We start from the raw sequence: 17,431 nt of genomic DNA, 5'->3' as shown, positions 1-17,431 counted from the left end.
CAGTGGTTTTGTTTTCATCTATTTGAAAGAGAGAGATAATCTCCCGTCTGTTGGGATGCCCTGCAATAGCCAGAGCTGGGTCAGAGACAGGAACCCAGGATTCCATCCAGGTCATCCACGTGGGTAGCAGGGCCCTAAGTCTTTCAGCCATCACCTGCCGCCTCCCAGGGAACACTTTAGCAGGAAGCTGAACCGAAAATGAAGGTGGCACTCAGACTCCAGCACTCTGATACAGGATGTGGGTGACCTAAGCAGTGGCTTGACTGTTGCCCCATAATACCTGCCCCTCTTGCCTTTCTCCATTTTTCTACCAATTTTTGAAGCCCCTTAGTATATTGCAAGATTTCCTTCTTTTACAGGCTGAATAATATTCCTTCGTACTTGTATCCCACCTTTTCATATCCATCCATCTACTGGTGGACATTCAGATTGTCTCCACATCTTGGCTACTGTCAGTAGTGGTGCGGTGTGCACTGGAGTGCTCATATCTCTCTGAGATCCTAGTTTCAATTCTTTTGGGTAAATATCCAAAAGTAGGACTTCTGAATTGCTGGTTGGTTCTATTTTTAACTTTCTGAGCAATCGCCCTACTATTTGCTTAGCGTCTCCTCCTTTTTCTTTCTTTTCTTTTTTTTTTTTGACAGGCAGAGTGGACAGTGAGAGAGAGAGACAGAGAGAAAGGTCTTCCTTTGCCGTTGGTTCACCCTCCAATGGCCGCCGCGGCCGGCGCGCTGCTGCCGGCGCACCGCGCTGATCCGATGGCAGGAGCCAGGAGCCAGGTGCTTTTCCTGGTCTCCCATGGGGTGCAGGGCCCAAGCACCTGGACCATCCTCCACTGCACTCCCTGGCCACAGCAGAGGGCTGGCCTGGAAGAGGGGCAACCGGGACAGAATCCGGCGCCCCAACCAGGACTAGAACCCGGTGTGCCGGCGCCGCTAGGCGGAGGATTAGCCTAGTGAGCCGCGGCGCCGGCCTCCTCCTTTCTCAACCAGTTTCCACCTCTCCTCTCTTCTCAGGCTCCTGCACTTCCCCAGGCAAACACTCAGCTGATGACCCGTTTCTCAGCTCACTGGGCAAAATGAGGCAGTCAGAAGTGACTTCATGCTGGTTGTCTGCACACAAGCATTGTCGTTACAGCACGTAATCATGAAGAGAGGAGCTGTGGCCATCAGGTTGACCCATACGATACCATTATGAGATACTGCTTCCAAACTATTCCCTTCATATTATTTATTTTTGGTAATTTCTGTCCCCCAACTTCCTCCCAAAAATAGACTCTTGAGAGAAATCCATCAAAATGCTCTTCATGATTGTTTTTTATTTGATGAGGCTATAGGTATATTGTCCATTTTTCTTGCTGGTTTATTGCAATAGGAACATATATTGCCATGAAAATTTAAAACAATTATCTATAGTTCTGCAAAAATACTTGCAAACCAACAGCCACCAACTTCTCAGGATCAATTATTTTATTATAGTTTGCAACCATCCACCTAGCAAACGAGACACAGGATGTGTAAATTTGGCTAGGAAGGGGCAAAGAGAGCAGATAATTGGGCTTCCTTAAATGCACAGATGTAGGAGTAGGAGGTGGGGAGCAGGCACTTATGTCTGTGAAGGAGGGCCGCCGAGGGTGGAGGGTGGATGGAAGGAGGGTTACGGATTTTCAGCTGCCTCTCAGCTGGCTGTGAGCTGGATCACTGTGCTCTAACCCTCTTTGTGTTCCTTTTGACCAAAAAAGGGAGCACATCACTTTGGCCCCTGTTCATAATCTCTTTCCATTGTCTTTTTTTTTTTAATAAGAGTTACACAGAGAGGTAGAGATGGAGAGAGAGGTCTTCCATCCGCTAGTTCATTCCCCAGATGGCCGCAGCGGCGGGAGCTGCACCCATCTGAAGCCAGAAACTTCCTCCAGGTCTCCCATGCAGGTGCAGGGACCCAAGGACTTGGGCCATCTGCTACTGCTTTCCCAGGCCATAGCAGAGAGCTGAATCGGAAGAGGAGCAGCTGGGACTAGAATCGGCACCCATATGAGACACTGGCGCTTCAGGCCAGGGCATTAACCCGCTGCACCCCAGTGCCAGCTCCCTCCATTTTCCTTGTGATACACTTCATCTCATCGTTCTGCCCACAGATCCCTCATGACAGAGCCTCCCTGCCTTTCCAGCATCCTCTCTGCTCTTTCCTTGTTTGTCATGGTGCGGCCACAGTGGCCTTCTTCCTGTTCGTGGACACGTCATAGTGGTTCTCGGTCTTTCTCTCGGGGTCTCCTCCACCTTAGAACATTATTCTCATTCTTCACATGCTTGCCTCTCGTCATCCCTCATATTGCAGTGCAGATATTAACTCCTCTGAAAAATCTCCTGTGATTCTCATTTTTTTTTTTTTTGACAGGGCAGAATGGACAGTGAGAGAGAGAGAGACAGAGAGAAAGGTCTTCCTTTGCCTTTGGTTCACCCTCCAATGGCCGCCGCGGCCGGCGCACCGCGCTGATCTGATGGCAGGAGCCAGGTACTTATCCTGGTCTCCCATGGGGTGCAGGGCCCAAGGACTTGGGCCATCCTCCACTGCACTCCCTGGCCACAGCAGAGAGTTGGCCTGGAAGAGGGGCAACCGGGACAGAATCCAGCGCCCCGACCGGGACTAGAACCTGGTGTGCCGGCGCCGCAAGGCGGAGGATTAGCCTAGTGAGCCGCGGCACCGGCCTCTCATTTCTTTAGTAGTTCTCTCTTGCCCTTCTTTTTTTTTTTTTTTTTGTAAGAAGGGATTTAATTAGTAATTTACATCCAGAAATTCAGTTAATGTGATACACTGTATTGGCAGAATAAAAGACAAAAAAAATCAAATGATCATTTCAGAAAACACAGAAAAGCTGCCAAAATCCAATATCCATTCATGATAAAAACATCAATTAGGGAAAGAACACTTGTGAAAAATCTACAGCTAATATTATTCAAAAATTTTTTAAATTTTAATTAGTTTTTTTAAAAGATTTGTTTTATTTTATTTGAAAGAGTTACAGAGAGAGATGGGGGTGAGGGTGGGGAGGTCTTCCATCTGCTGGTTCACTCCCCAAATGGCCAGAGCTGAGCTGATCTGGAGCCAGGAGCTTCTTCCAGGTTGTCCACGTGGGTGCTGGGGCCCAAGCACTTGCGCCATCCTCTCATGTTTTCCCAGGTACATTAGCAGGGAGCTGGGTTGGAAGTGGAGCAGCCAGGACTTGAACTGATGCCCATATAGGATGCTGGCGCTGTGGGACAGGGTTTGATCCGCTATACCACAGCACAGGCCCCAATTTAAATAGTTTTTAACAAAATTAATATTGTTTGTAGGTAGAATTCTAAGAATATAAAGATACTCTTTTCTTCCCCTCTCTTCCTTCCCTTCTCTTTCCCATGCTCCTTCTCTCCTTTTATTTCTTTTTGTTAGTTTCTAACATAAGGTATTTTAAGTTTACATTGCAGTAAAAGAGCTTGGTACTTCACCAAATAAATTTAACAAGTAAAAAGCAAAATGACCCTAGTTTAGTCAGAATATAGAGAACGTTATAAACAATAATTGAATGAAAAAAAGACCATTTCACACATACTACAGTAAATTTTAAAGCAATCACATATCATTAAAACTATAATAGCATAACGTTGTTAAACACTGGTTTGACAAAGGTATAAAACAAAGTTTCACAAAATTGTTTGCCGCAAAACACAGCCATTTCCCACCCCCCTTTCGTTTTTAGCGCCTACGTATCAGGGAGAACACGCAGTATTTGTCTTTCTGTGTCTGTCTTACCCTACTTTTGGACTCTTCTCTGTGTTACTGTGTAAAATCTCTCTCCTACCATTTTTTATTATTGGGAAACGGCTTGGTATTTTATTTGTTTACCCATTTAGTGTGTGTCTTTCTGTAGAATGGAAGCACCGTGAGATACAGATCTGGAATTGGCCCCAAGATTTCAAATGTAGTGGTGCTTGGCACCAGGTAGATAGATGATCAGCGAAGGTTTGTCATTGAGTGGTGACTCAGTGCCCCTTTCTGTCTCATGAATGAGTGCCTCAGAGAGGCGGCATGAATCCTGCATGAAATGCAGCCCACCCCAGACTCAGCTGGGCCGTGGGGAGCCGGGAGAGTGATTGTCCTGTGTGGGTGGGCGGGGTGGCCCTCTGGGGACCTGCTGGGTTCTGACCGTGTGTTCAGATCACAGCAGTGCACTGAGCCGAGTGCCTAGGATGCGTGCTGGGCTTCAACACCAAGTCCAAAACAAAAGCAACACAGGGAAGCAGGGGCAAGACTTTGAGATGGGGTTCTCAGCCCAGGGACATCTCGTCCTCCACTCACCAGGAAGGCATCTGGTAATGGCCGGAGGCATTTTAGGTAGTCACAGTCGGGGAAGGGGGTCTTCCTGACATCTGGGGATGCTGTGGAACTTGCCGTGATGCACAGAGGAGCCGGCCTCTGTAAAGAGTCGTCTGGCCCCAAATGTCCTTTGCTCCGAGCTGAGAAGCCGGGCTGTCAAGGACAGTCTGAGAAACTCCAGGACTGTTTGAATGTTAATTTCACCCACCACAGCCTTCAGCGCCTTATTGACTGGATTCGGACAATGTTTCCTTTCCCAGGGGGGTGTCTGAGAGCAGGAGCTGATTTCATTGCTACCCTCATAAATCTCTGAAATGGAGAGCAGGTCTGAATATTGGCCCCCTCTCTCCCCCAGTCCCTGAGGCCCTCTGCGGTTGGTGGTGGCAGTTAGCTCACAACAAATCCCACAGACACAATTGAAATGTCATTTCAGGGCTGGGACACGAGGGCAAGGGTATTTAAGATGTAAATTGTTTGGGTTGTGCCTGAATCTTTTATAGATTTTACCGGATGAGAAAAATGAGCCACTACTTTTGGATAAAGTTCGCTTTTACCTCTGTATTATTAACAAAGCCAGCCAAGTGAACCAGACTGCGTCTGCCAGAGAGAACAGGGATGCTTGTTTGGGGGTCAACACTCGAGTGTGTTCCCCGCTGGCTGTATTTATGGCTCAAAAACCCAGGAACGGGTAGGAGGATGTCCTGGGTCAGCGCGTCCTTGCCATGAAAGCAGTGGGCCAGGGATGTCTTGCTGGGCGTGGTGAGAATGAAGTGCAGTGATCTAACCCAGGGTGGAGAATTAGGGACCCTGTGTTGATTGTGTTAGAAATTTGATATTACTAGATCCTAACTCCAAAGATAAATCCTTTCCTGCTCTCTGGTTAGAAATCCACTGTGTGTCTATCAAATGCAAAGATAAAGACACAAGTCAGGTTAAAAAGGAGAGGGGAGGCGGGGGAGAGGTATAAGTGAGAGAAGAAATTTACTAATTTCTAATTCCACCGACTGTAGAAATGCCTATTTTAATCTTCTTGGGAGAAATTATGCCTCCTACATCTCCTTTGTAGCCCCTACCCAGAAATTAATTTTGAACGTTAATGTGAAAGCAACCTGTTTTTTTTTTTTTCCTTTGAATTCTGCTTTTGATTCTGACAGGGTATCTAAAAGGCTGCTATTAGACAAATTTTCATTAACTAATAAGCCAGTTCTCAGGCAAAACATGAATTTTTTGTCATCTCATGTGGAAATGGAAAAAAAGCCATAATTAGAAAGAAAATCACTAATTGTAAGGAGCGAGATTTGTTTGCTAAGAGTAGTTATTAAGGGGCGAGGGAAGCATTGTAACTTCAGTACCAGAAAACAGCGAATGAGATTCAAGTGGAATGCAGGCGCTTGCCCAGATGTAGTAATGGCCTTCCGCTTACAGGTCCAAAACTGTGCTTTGATTTGAGGCATTGTTGGCACTTTTTTTTTTTTTTTTTTTTTGACAGGCAGAGTGGACAGTGAGAGAGAGAGACAGAGAGAAAGGTCTTCCTTTTGCCGTTGGTTCACCCTCCAATGGCCGCCACGGCCGGCGCACTGCGCTGATCTGAAGGCAGGAGCCAGGTGCTTCTCCTGGTCTCCCATGGGGTGCAGGGCCCAAGCACCTGGGCCATCCTCCACTGCACTCCCTGGCCATAGCAGAGAGCTGGCCTGGAAGAGGAGCAACCGGGACAGAATCCGGCACCCCGACCGGGACTAGAACCTGGTGTGCCGGCACCGCAAGGCGGAGGATTAGCTTAGTGAGCCACGGTGCCGGCTTAGGCATTGTTGGCACTTTTTAAGGAACAACATACAGTGGTGTTAAATGCTTGAAGCACCATAGTTACTAACCATTTATTCACACCTCTATTTATTTTAAAATATGTGTATTTGGTTCATTTTCATTTATTTGAGAGACAGAACAAACTGTAGAGAGATCTTTCATCCACTGGTTCACTCCCCAGATGCCCACAGCTGCTGGGGTGGGGCCAGGTTGAAGCCGGGAGCCCAGAACTCCATCTGAGCCTCCCATGTGGGTGGTAGGGACCCAAGTACCCGAGCCATCGTACATGGCCCCCAGAGTGTGAATTAGCTGGGAGCTGTGTCAGAAGCAAGGCAACTCTAACCCAGGCACTCTGACGTGGGATGCAGGTATCTCAAGTGGGGGCTCGCCCCTCCCTTTGTTTTGACTGTATCTGATTTACAGTTTCATAAACAATGCTACTTTGTTTTGATAATTTTTGTTAAAGATTTATTTATTTGAAAGGCAGGGTTACGGAGAGGCAGAGGCAGAGAGAAAGAGGTCCTCCATCTGCTGGTTCACTCCCCAGATGGCCACAACGGCCAGAGCTGTGCTGATCTGAAGCCAGGAGCCAGGTGTTTCTTCCGGGTCTCCCATGCAAATGCAGGGGCCCAGGGTCTTGGGCCATCTTCCACTGTTTTCCCAAGCCATATCAGAGAGCTGGATGGGAAGTGGAGCAGCTAGGGCTTGAACAGGTGCCCATATGGGATACAGGCACTGCAGGCAGCTGCTTTACCCGCCACGCCACAGTGCCGGCCCCAACAATGCTGCTTTGAGCATCCAAATAATTGATTGTTTCCTTAGGATGATTCTTGGAGTTGGCACAGGAGGCAAAAGGCTGTGAACATGTAATGTTCCTGGTGCAAGGTGGCTGACTACTCCCCTGGAAAGCGGCACTGCCTGGCAGGGCCCTCGGTGGCGTAGGAGGGGCCGTCTCCGCTTACCCATGTGCGGTGTTCTGTGTTCTTAGACAAGGTCGTGATGCACCCCACAGAGGAGGTGTGGGAGTTCAGGATCTGAGCTGGTGGGATCGGGAGGAAGGCAGGACAGTGAGGGGCATAGCACGGACAGATTCGCATTTGGAGTTACCTTCCATGGGATGGTTAGGTTGGAGGGGTGTGGATTTTCTAGACACCCTGGCTGGAAAGGTCCTCCTCACAGTCCCCCTAAGCCATCCTCACCTTGGGGAACTCACGAATTTGCCACCTGGGGCTCCACGTGTCTCTCTGAGGAAGGAGCTGATGACTTTTCTCACTGCAGTGTTTTCAGCACTGAGTACAGTGTCTGGCACTTAGAAAGTACTTACTCAATAAAACAGTTGTCCTGTGTTTGTGCTTGAGATTTGGAGAAAGGTACAAGGCAGGGTGCGTTTTATCAGTGTCGGCGTGGAGCAGCGAGGATTGCTCTGTCGCCACGTGGGGCTGAATCCGGCCCTGCGTGCAGATTGCTGAAGCTCTCTGAGCAGCTGTTTACCCCTGGAAGCATGCGGTAGTGGTAATTTGGCTGCCCGTTCTCCATTCACCCTCCCTAACAAGGCCGGATTCTCCACCATGGTGCTGCCCATGGGACTGGGGAGTGGGGGCAGTGACACCAAGCCCTGTCCTACCCAGAAGGTGAGAGGACCCCGGAAACCCCTTCTGCAAATGCTCCTGCTCAGCATTCTAGGACAGACCAGGAACAGGCACGGGGCCCAGGGTGTGGAATTCTAGGCAGAGGGCACAGCACAAGAGTCCACAGCTGCTGATTGACTCCAGTTGTTGCTGTTGGCGGTGATGGAGGTGAAGGGACACCTGGGTGCAGATAACAGTTTCTCCTACCAGGATGTATTTATCTATTTTTAAAGATTTATCCATTTTTTGGAAAAGCAAAGTTACAAAGAGATGTGTGTGTGGGGGGTTTTCCATCTACTGGTTCACTCCCCAGATGGCTGCAGCTGAGCCGATCTGAAGCCAGGAGCTGCTTCTGGGTCTCCCATGCAGGTGCAGGGGACCAAGGACTTGGGCCATCATCTTCTGTTTTCTCAGGCCATAGGAAAGAGCTGAATCAGAAGAAGAGCAGCCGGGTCTTGAACTGGCATCCATATGGGATGCCGACACTGCAGGTTGCAGCTTTACTCGCTGTGCAGAGTGCTGGCCCCCAGGATCTGTTTAAATCCTACTTCTTGAGTCTTTTCACTAATGGGCTCCTTTTAATAAATTTCTTTTCTGCGTTCGTCAGTTTCTGTTGCTTATGGCCAAAGACCCCTGACTGATAAATATCTATGCCTCAAGGTTTTGAGGTTTGTGTTTTGAAAAACAAGAATGAACTGAGAGAGCATATTAGATTAATCTGAGGCTGGGAAGTCTGGAGTTGGGTAGTGAGAATTCTGATTGCCAGTTTCTCTTCTGTCTGGCAACTTCTCTCTCCTTATTTTTGCTAGCCGCTGCCCGCTGTTCTTCCAGCCACAAATTTTTTTTTTTTTAGGTATAAAGTGTTTCCCAAGCATGGTGCAATTATCCATACTGATATGCTGTGCTGTAGGATTCCTTTGGAGAACAGACAGCATGAATTGGGAGGAGCTGGGAGTTATCTGTTTTGAAGAGATGAATGTGTGTGTGGTGGGGAGTGAGATGGGCTTTTTGATGGTGGCTCAAAAATTGATTCTAATTGCTGTTTTCAGGTTTAGCTGATGCTGCTTTTAGTTATTTACCTTTTCCTCTCTCTGTCTCTTTTTTTTTTAAGTGACTTGGGTAATGGCAAATTTGTTTCCACCCAACCATATTTACTCCAATCTTTGGAATGTGTCTATATACTCACGTAGCTGAGTGATTTAGAAAACACCTTCAGCCCAACAACTCCAGGGTTACTTAAAACACTGAGACCAGGGTATCCTCTGGGAAGAGTAGCCCCGGAAAATCTGAGTAATTCTCTTGAATGGGGAACCACTACTTTCCTCTGGATACAAGATACGTCTGCAGTACCATGGATAAGGGAATTGACTGCGGGTGATGGAGCTCCCCTCAGGTCTCTCTCCTGGGTGGGATGTCACCATCCTCTGCCTGTGTCTTCACACCCTTTCCCTCTGGATGTGTCTGTGTCCAAATTTCCTATTCTTACAAGAATGCCGGTGATCCTGGGTTAGGCACCCCCCTAATGACCTTGTTTCACTTGGTTACCCATCAAAAAGACCCCATCTCCAAATTAGGTCACATTTTGAAGTCGTAGGATTAGGACTTCAGTGTATGAATTTTGGGGAGGTGAGAGGATGCAGTTCAGTCCCCAGTAGCCGGTCAAATTCAAGGATGCTCATTGGCCCTTAGCTCTGGGGGTGACTTCCTTGTCTCCTGGGATTTCACTGCTTCGCAGTCTTTCTCTTGCTGTTCAGTGACATAGCAGAGCATAGTAGCTACTTCAGGGTTGTTTTGAGGATTCAGAGTTACTACCCTGGAAGCTTGCAGAGCAGCAGCTGGACATAGGGCACTCAGTGTTAGCGCTCCGAGCAGGGGTCACTGTTGTTACTTTTACAATCATGGTCGCTTCTACTAGTACCTTTATTTTGCTCCTAACATTATCAGGTGCCATTTATTTAGTGCCTGTTACTCCTAGCAGCTGGGCCACTGTGAACATCCATCCAGGAAGGGAAGATTTCTGCTCAGCTGATGGGACAGCCGCAGAACACCTCCGCTCTCTGTCTTCCCTGTTCTGCCTGTTTCCAGGTGCTGATTCCTGGCCCAGTCAGATGTGTCCGTGCACAGCAGTCAGGTGCAGGAATAGCTGAGGCCTGGCTCAGCAGGGGCTGGGACCACACAGGGCCTCCCGGCCCCTTGGACCCTTCACCATAGCTATGATCTCTGCTGGGCCCCGAGAGAGTTCCAAGAGTGCAGTGGACCAGCACAGGGTTAGCCCCTGAGCGAGTGCAGCCTGTGGGCGGCACCCAGGCTGCCATGTGTGCTTCCCCAATCAATTCTTCCGAAGGTTTCCTGTGAATTCTCTTTTTTTCTGCTTAGCCCAGGTTTCTCTTTTCTCTCTAGAAAGTGCCATCCGTGAAGGGTGAACAGAGATGGAGACACACATATGCTACCTGGTTCTGATACAGCAGGCGTCTGTTAGCCTCTCTTCTCTGCCCACTGCACCAGAAATGGGGCAGGGCTCCCGTTCCCTCCTTCCCCTTAATTGATTTCCGGATTTAACCTCCTGGAGTAGAGCCTTGGCTGCCTTTTCAAGTTCAGTCTCTCATCCTTAATTTAATGCTTCCAGGGTAGTGAGAACTTCTGTTTCCCACCTACCAGTTGGCATCTGGCTGCTTTTCTCATCCTGAGAAATTTAATCTCATTAATGTCAAACCTTTGTACCTTGCCTTTAGGTTGTCAAAAGTGATGTATATTCGTACAGTTCCCAACCCTCTAGAAAGAGAGCCCTTCATCTACCCCAGGACAGGGTGGGTGTTTAAAGGGTGGTCCAGTTGTGTTCCACACCAGGATCGTCAGCTAAAGGATTCACTCCATTCAACCCAGGAGTCCAAGGGCCCTGGCTGGGAGAGCTGGCAGATGGAAGAAGCAGAGTGCGTGATTCAGAATCTACTTGGCTTTGCCTAGGTAGCCTGGTGTGAGCTCTTGGAGTAAGACTTTCCCACTGTTTCCTTCCAGTGCTGAGCCAAGGGGTCTATTCTTGGAGCAGTTTTTCAGCCCTGAGCTAACAACTGTGTATGATTGATTTTTCAGCATCTCTCCTGGACAGGAGACACTTTTTGTTCTAGTTAAAGCAAATATAGGATTATGATAACCTAAGGCGCTTTAGTGGTGCCAGTTCCTGGCAGAGTAACGACACGGTGAAGCGTGTTTTCTCCTCCATCTCTTTATTTCCACGAGTCTGTTCTCTCTACCCAACACTGATTACATTCACTACGAGCAACCCAAATCATTTCAGCTAAGCCACATGTCCTGGGCCCCACCAGCTTGATGGTACAGACGAAGTCACACCAAGAAAAAGGTCTGAATGATGCAGGCGTATTCCCTTTGGCTATTGTGGGTAGATCCCGTGTGATTCCAGAGGTTTTCCAGAAATGTCTCAGGTGTGCTAGAAACTATTTTTGGAGACCTGTCTCCTGCAAGCCATTTGAGAGCGCCGACTTCCCACTGTGCCTGTTAGTGCCATCCCTGACAGCTCGGATCCCCTGCCACTCTCTTGGCTGCATGGGTACCTCGAGTTCTTTGACAAACATGACCAAGCCCCGCCGTGTGCTGTGGCCACGCCCCTCTTCTGCACAGAAAGCCCGTCCTTCTGTCCTGCCTTGCTCTGACTTTGGTCATTGGTCCCTCCAGACAGTTCTGCTTGTGCCCCAAGTCTCTCAGCCAAGCATTGGTTTCTTTGCTCCCATCAAGACTCAAGCTATCAAGGCAGAGGCCAGTATACAGTCTCTTACCTCACAGCTCATGAGAACTTCACTCCAAGGCTTATGGGACTTCTGGATTTTTCTCCATGGTGCTCAAGGCTCAGAAGACCCTGAAAGGGGAGGGCCCAGGAGAGGATGCAGCCAGAAATCGCTGCTCATCAATGGATTTAGTGATTCACTCTCAGGACACCTGTCAGTCAAGCTCCCCAGACCGTGTTTCCAGGGATGCTGGATAAGCCACACTCGGTGGAAGGACAGGGGTTCATGCCCAGTGAACCGCAGCAAAAATAAGGACAACATGGACAACAGTGAAATAGTCAAACAGCAACAGATGGAGAAGAAGAATTCCAGTTATGCTGCAAAACTGTTAGTGACACAAACTGGGGTCTTAGCTGGTTAAAGCGACCGACTCCACCTGCACAGGAGCGACCAGAGTACAGTGCCTTAGCCTGAAACGGGAGCCAATTAACTGCGTCATCCAGCGGAAGAAGTCCTCCTGGGAGCTGACTGGGCAGGGGAGGGGGCAGCAGCCTCCACTCCCCGTCAGAGCGCCTTGTTTGTTCATTGATGCCTAATAAATCAGAGCCAGGGAACCAGATGAAATTGTCTTTTGTTTTTGGTTTCCATTATTAATGGAACCTTTTAGAGCTCTGTTTATACTTTTTACTTGCACAAAATCACAGGCCTTCAGACAAAGGGAGCAGATGGCACTCAAAGCTCACAGTTGGTCTGGATTGCGTCTCGTGGAAGCAGCACTAACAGAGACTTGTCTCGGATGTGAAGAACTGGAATCTAATTGTGGGGTTGGTTGTTTCAATTTTGTATAACGACGTGTTTCTTTGTCTGTGTTATTCCCACTCGAATTTAGTGCTGCGCCTGTCAAATACTCCTTTAAGAATCTGAATGGAGTAGGCGAGGCTGAGTTTTAAGACTGTGGTTCTGCTGGAGTGGTGTCGCTAAGAATTGTGAGGGTCTCAACATCCTCACCTCCTGTTGGAGCCTCCCTTGGAGGGGCTGTCTTGTATGCCCTGTGAACTCCCTATCTGGCCAGAGGAGACTGGACAGGGATTCAGGCTTGAGCCCCAAGTAGCCACTGGAGGAGCCTCATGTGTGTCTTGTATATAGGATTATGGTTAATTAGCCCTAGTAGGTTTTCTTGCCTAAAACTAAAACCATCTTTCCAGGAGTTAGGATATGAGACATACTCAAAGGAAGTGGGATCTATGTTCATGCAGGCGCGATCCTTGTTGATTTTCTTTTCTGTTTCCTCACAGTGGCCGGTATGGGAATGCAATGGATATTTGATAAATAAATCAAACACACAGACCATCTGTAGAAAGATAAAAACCATGAATCTGCATCTATCTATATTTACTTCATCCTGCTGCTGGGTAATCAGACTCCTCTACCTCTTCCTCCTTCTCCATGCTGTTACTTTTTTTTTTTTTTTTGACAGAGACAGAGAGAAAGGTCTTCCTTCCGTTGGTTCACCCCCCAAATGATCGTCACGGCTGGCGCGCTGCGCCGATCCGAAGCCAGGAGCCAGGTGCTTCCCCCTGGTCTCCCATGCAGGTGCAGAGGCCCAAGCACTTGGGCCATCTTCCACTGCCCTCCCGGGCCACAGCAGAGAGCTGGATTGGAAGAGGAGCAACTGGGACAGAACCAGCGCCCCAATTGGGATTAGAATTCGGCGTGCTGGCGCCGCAGGTGGCCATGGCGCCAGCCCATGCTGTTACTTTAAATAGACTTTTTTTTTCTTTTTAAAGTATTTATTTGAAAGGTAGAGTTACAGAGAGAAGGAAAGACAGATCTTCCATCTGCTGGTTCACTCCCCAAATGGTCTCAATGGCCGGAGCTGTGTCCAATCTGAAGCCAGGAGCCAGGAGCTTCCTCCAGGTATCCCACATGGGTACAGGGGCCCAAGGACTTGGGCCATCTTCTGCTTTCCCAGGCACATTAGCAGGCAACTGGATCAGAAGTGGAGCAGCCAGGACTCAAACCAGTACCCATATGGGATGCTGGTGCTGTAGGCTGTGTCTTTAACCCACTGTGCCACAGTGCTGGCCTCTTAAATAGACTTTTAGAAGAGCAGTTTTAGGGTCATGGCAAACTGAGTGGGAGGCATAGATATCTTCCCATTTGCCACCCAGCCCCACAATGTTCTGTGGCTCCGATTGCCAACACTACCACGGAGTAGCACATTGGTTGTGTCAGAGAACTTAAACTAAGCACAATCATCCAAAGACCAAGTGGACGTCAGGGCTCATTCTTGGTGTGGTTCATTCTGTGGGTACTGACAAATGTCTAATGTGTATCCACCTTTATGGTATCATACAGAGTTGTTTCACTGCCTTCAGAATCCTCTGGGCTCAGAATTCATCCAGGCCTCTTCTCAGTACCTCAAGCTCTGGTATTTTTACTGTCTTTGTAGTTTTGTCTTCCCTAGAATGTTTTATAGGTGAGATCAGACACAGTGTAGGCTTTGCAGATTGCCTTCCTTGCTCAGTAATATGCATTTACATTTCCTCTACATTTTCTCATGACTTGATAGATCCTTTTTTTAAATTATTTTTATTTATTTATTTTTTATTTTTTGACAGGCTGAGTGGACAGTGAGAGAGACAGAGAGAAAGGTCTTCCTTTGCCGTTGGTTCACCCTCCAATGGCCGCCGCGGCCGGCGCGCTGCAGCCGGTGCACCGCGCTGATCTGAAGGCAGGAGCCAGGTGCTTCTCCTGGTCTCCCATGGGGTGCAGGGCCCAAGCACCTGGGCCATCCTCCACTGCACTCCCTGGCCACAGCAGAGAGCTGGCCTGGACGAGGGGCAACCGGGACAGAATCCGGCGCCCTGGATAGATCCTTTCTTGTAGCACTTAAAACTATCCCATTTTTCTGGATGTACCACAGTTCATTTGTTCATTCACTTGCTCTACGGATCATCTTGGCTGCTTTCAGGTTTGGGCAATCAGGAAGAGAGCGTAAACATCCCTGTGTGGGCTTTTGTCTGTTCACGTGTTCTCCTTTTGGTAAGCACCAGGGAGTGTGCTTGCTGGAGCACATGATGGACACATGTTTAGTTTTGTGAGAAACACTGTCAGTCAGCCTTCCAGCGTGGTTGTAGTTTTTGCATTCCCACCACAGTAAATGAGAGTTCCCTGTGCTCCACATCCTCACCAGAATTTTGTGCTATGGTTTTGATTTTAGCCACTCTGATAGGTGTGTTGTGGTCTCACTGTTTTAATGCACAGTCTCCTCATAACTTTTCATATGCCTGTTTGCTAAAGTTGTATCTGCGGTGAGGTATCTCCCATTTCTCATTGGTTTGTTTTCTTATTTTTAAATTTTGAGAGTTCTTTTTAGATGTTCGTTGTCAGACTTGATCAAATATGTCTTTTGTAAGTATTTTCTCCTACTCTGGTTTGTTTTCTCATTCATGTAATCCCCTCTCTCTGTATTACCTTTTGCTGTGATAAGTAGAAAGGTGTAGTGTTTAGCTGTTATCATTTTAGAAACATCTGGGTCCTGATTTGGCCTCTTACTGAGGCCATGGACCATAGGGCTGGACACAGTGATGGTGTCACCTTGTCGAGTTAATGAGGAGTCAGAATGTCCCAGAATGCAGTTAGCAAGCACTGCATCAGTGGCAATCATTTTCATTGGGATTATAATATTGATTTGATTTTTAAAAGATTACTTATTTATTTGAAAGGAAGAATTAGAGGGGGAGCTAGAAAGAGAGATCTTCCATTGTCTGATTCACTCTCTAATGGTTTGTATTGGCCAAGGCTGGACCATACTGAAGCCAGGAGCCAGGGGTTCATCCTGGTCTCCCACGAGGGTGCGGGGGCCCAGGCATTTGGGCCACCTTGTGCTGCCTTCCCAGGCCATTAGCAGGGAGCTGGATCAGAAGTGGAGCGACTGAGGTACTGCTGGTGTCCCATGCAATGGCTTAACCCACTGCACCACAACACCAGTCCTATCTTTTTTCCTTCTCTCCTTCCTTCCCTCGTTCCTTTCACGTCACCTGGACCCAGTCCCTAGTTCACCCTCATCAGTCACCGGGTCCCCCTCCAATCCTGCGTTCAGAGCACACTGACCTCTGCATCTGTCTCAGGGTCTTTGTCCTTCCGTTTCTTGCTTCTGGAGTGCTTTCTTCCCAGTGTGGCTTTTCCTTCATCAGTTAATTAGTTCAGGATAAAATCGATAACAAGCAGGCCAGTGCAAAGGTCATGAAGTTCCTATCTTTTGTGGGAGACTGAGCCCACCAATGAAGAGCACCCCAGAGGGAGGAGGGACAAGGGAGTAGCAGAACCGGGGAAGAGAGGAGTCAGGGAGGGGTGGGCGTGCTTCGAAGAGGGGTGAGGCTGCAAAGGAGTGCAGTGCGGCTCCCAGGGAGACACGGTGCCTTGCACCTGCCAGAGACCCCAGGCCCCCAGCGTCATCTGTAAGTGGCAGAACTGGGGGCACCATGCCGCTGAGGCAGACGGTTCCCAGGTGGTACCCAGCTGGACTGGCCCTTGGGCAGCTCTCCAGCGCCCACATGACGTGAAACTGTTCCCTCTGCATCAGCCAGAGCAGTGGGTGCTAACTCTCCTGCTTGCTCCCGGGCGGAGGGCTCCCAGGCGGAGGGACTGGGACGTTGTAATGTCAGTTTACAGCTATAAAACGAAGACAGTGACATTTTCGTCTCTTCTGAGTTTGGACAGAAAACAAGTCTTTATTCCCGAGTTCATCATCGCTGTCCATTGTCACTTGTGAGAGTCTCGTTACTGGGAAGGTCACCCTTTAGATGATTCTCACCTCTCTGCTTCCCTTTGTCTCCCCTCTTTGACCCTGCCCTCTCCTCTGACCCCTCGAGTACTAGAAGCTGAGTTTCCTTCTCACTTGCCTGGGCCAACGCTTGGCCCTGTGGTCCCTGGTCACCTCTGTCGTAAGGTGGTTGTGGTTGTGAGGATCCACACAGGCCTGTGGTCCTCCCTTCCATTGGATGTGTGGCTGGCACACCTGTCCTGGCCCCTTGAAGCCAGGTGAGGCCTAGGAAACAGTTCTGATCAGTGAATTGTGAGTGGCGGTAACGTTTGGCCCTCCGACGTGCGATGTTTTGTCCACAGCCCTCCAGTGATCTCTCTTCGCTGGCAGCATTTGAGATGCTGATTGCCTCGCCAAACTGCTCTAAATTAGTTAAGATCAGTTCAGCTTCCCTTACCAAACTATGGCGTGGGCCTTGAGAAAGAATCAACTTTTGTTGTTTTCCGTGAGTGGGGTTTGGGCATCTTTGTTATCACAGCCTCAACTCTCCTGCCCTGAATGACATCCACATTGAGCCCTGTGAAGACTCCGCTACAAAACTGTTAAAGCCAAAAGAAACGTTCAGAACATGAGAACTGGCAGAGCTTTACAGACAAAATATTTTGCTTTGGCAAATATGTGGAGAAGGAAGAGGCCGTTGCTATATTTAGAGCATGAAGCAAATGTTCTGTTTGGATATTCAGACAGATAAACACATTCAAAAACACGATCAAATTTTCCACTCATTGCCTGATTAGAAACATTTTTTAAAAATTTATTTTTGATAGTCAGAGAGAGAGACAGAGAGAGAGATCGATCCCATCCGTTGACTTATTTTCCAAATGCCTACAACAGTCAAGGCTGGGTCAGGCTGAAGCTAGGAGCCAGGAACTCAGTCTGGGTCTCCCATGTGGGTGACAGGGACCCAAGTACTTGAACCATTGCCTGCTGGCTCCCAGGGTCTGCATTAGGTAGAAGGTGGAATCAGGAGCAGAGCTGGGACATGAACCCAGGCGCTCCAATGTGGGATGGCATGTGAGTGTCTCAAGTGGTGTCTTAACTGCTGTGTCTAATATGTGGCTCTGGTTGGAAACCAAAAA

The 17,431-nt window shown here is 48.5% G+C and overlaps 1 long non-coding RNA gene across 23 annotated transcripts in view; it reads left to right on the top strand.

Annotated features, from left to right (window-relative positions):
* LOC103348570 (uncharacterized) overlaps nucleotides 1-17,431 on the top strand; it is a 226,909-nt gene that overhangs the window by 12,600 nt on the left and 196,878 nt on the right. Inside the window, exon 3 of one of the 23 annotated variants that reach the window (XR_016225723.1) lies at nucleotides 1,017-1,260. The exons of the other annotated variants lie outside the window; for them this stretch is intronic. This is a non-coding gene — a long non-coding RNA (uncharacterized LOC103348570). Of the gene's footprint in view, nucleotides 1-1,016; nucleotides 1,261-17,431 lie in introns of those variants that run through there. 23 annotated transcript variants of the gene reach the window in all.

Source organism: Oryctolagus cuniculus, chromosome 19 (assembly GCF_051225735.1).
Source record: "Oryctolagus cuniculus isolate XC-2025 breed Fujian yellow rabbit chromosome 19, ASM5122573v1, whole genome shotgun sequence".
In the NCBI taxonomy this organism is placed as follows: domain Eukaryota; kingdom Metazoa; phylum Chordata; class Mammalia; order Lagomorpha; family Leporidae; genus Oryctolagus; species Oryctolagus cuniculus.
Note: the sequence above shows the minus strand (reverse complement) of the source record. Positions and strands in the feature narration are given on the sequence as shown.